Source organism: Ornithodoros turicata, unplaced genomic scaffold, assembly GCF_037126465.1.
Source record: "Ornithodoros turicata isolate Travis unplaced genomic scaffold, ASM3712646v1 ctg00000917.1, whole genome shotgun sequence".
Classification (NCBI taxonomy): domain Eukaryota; kingdom Metazoa; phylum Arthropoda; class Arachnida; order Ixodida; family Argasidae; genus Ornithodoros; species Ornithodoros turicata.
In genome coordinates, this window is record NW_026999419.1 from 216,856 (window position 1) to 218,463 (window position 1,608).

Below are 1,608 nucleotides of genomic sequence, written 5' to 3' on the forward strand. Positions count from 1 at the left end.
TTTCGCACGTATGAATACGCCGTCGTGTGCCACTGGAAGTTCTTCAGGTGAGTAGACAGCAACATACCTGGGTAGTAATGTCATTACTGTAATGAAATTACAGTAATGAATTACTTTTTGTGGTAATTTGCAACGTAATGCGTTACTTTTGACATTATGTAATTTATAATGTAATTTAATTACATTTGGGCAGTAATTTTAATCACATTACTCACTACTTTTTACAAAAGAATCGAGTGTTCAGATTAACGGTTTGTGGCATTGGAGAATCATTGTTTGCAGGCCCCATCCTCCGGACAATGGTCCTGTTGCCGTGGTACATAGTGTCATCTTTGTCTCTACATTGTGTAACGATACGTAATACGTGCCACCCTGACATGTAGGAGAGACAAATAGAAGAGTGTGATTAAGCTCGCACTAATGACTTAGTAATGTCATTACTATTTCGTAGTAATTGTAATGTAATTTCATTACATTTGAATTGCAGTAATGAGTAATGTAATTTAATTAAATTCTAACTGGAGTAATGAGTAATGTAATTTGATTACATTTTAGAAGTAATTTACTCAGGTATGGACAGCAAGTTACGTGTGCAAATGTCGCTTAGGTTTATCTGCACACACCCTGAATAGCCCTGGTCGTTCTCCCTCCGTGGTCCTGGCCATTTTTGTTTGAAGAAGAAGAAGGAGAAGAGTGCCCACATTTCCTCTGATGAGCGTGTGTTGCTGAAAGGACAGATGCACGTACTGAGGGATGTCAAAGCTTTTGTGGAGAGCATTGACCTTCGAGAACGATATTACAAAATATTTTGGAGCTCTCTGTCAAATCTGAGACTCTGACGATACAGGTAATCTTCAGAAGGAACGCCGTGATGGTGGGTGAGCTCATATTGTTCTCGTCAGGCGCGAGATGATTGCGGTGGAGTTGACTAGCTGGCTGAGTCGAACCCGGCCCAACGCTGTATACATGAACTTGTTCCAGCGAGAGGCGATCGAAGCGGCACCTACCGAGTCAGGTCAACCTTCCCCCTGCTTTCGCGTTGACTTCACTCGGCGCGACGCAGTGTCAACAGTGACAGCGACAAGACAGCGTCTACGTAAGCGAGACGAACTCGACAAGCCAACGAGACCTGCTCCTATTGAGTTCAGGTAAGCGCGGTTGATGGGTTGTAGAGATGGGTGCGAACCCCCCATCATGCCGTACGTTCCTCGCAAGTCGGTGCAGTAAAGCCGCATCGGTCACAGACCATCTAGACCAGGGGACTCAAGCTCAAATCGAGTCACCGACCGCATTCACCTTGGACGAGAGCATGGCGGACCGCACAGAAAAGAAAGTAATTATCCTTTAATATTACATGTAACCGTAAGTATCGCAAAATAGTCCAGCATAAAAATATACGCAAAAGTAGGATCCGTGTAGTTATTCAACATTTGGTGTATGTACAGTTTATCAGTAAAAAACTTCACTTGACGCACCAACAGAAATAAATACGCTACATTTCCCAATCGGGCAGCGAAAATTTGAAAAGCGTTTCAAGTTCTTCGTACATAGCTCTTCAGCAACGTTCAGGAGCACTGAAATTGTCTATTTACGCACTACAGTGTGTAA

The 1,608-nt window shown here is 43.2% G+C and overlaps 1 long non-coding RNA gene across 1 annotated transcript; it reads left to right on the plus strand.

Annotated features, from left to right (window-relative positions):
- Nucleotides 1-639: 639 nt before the first annotated feature.
- LOC135375739 (uncharacterized) lies at nucleotides 640-1,386 on the plus strand. Its single transcript, XR_010417366.1, has 3 exons — nucleotides 640-847; nucleotides 982-1,148; nucleotides 1,216-1,386. It is a non-coding gene; the product is annotated as an uncharacterized LOC135375739 (long non-coding RNA).
- Nucleotides 1,387-1,608: the final 222 nt, after the last annotated feature.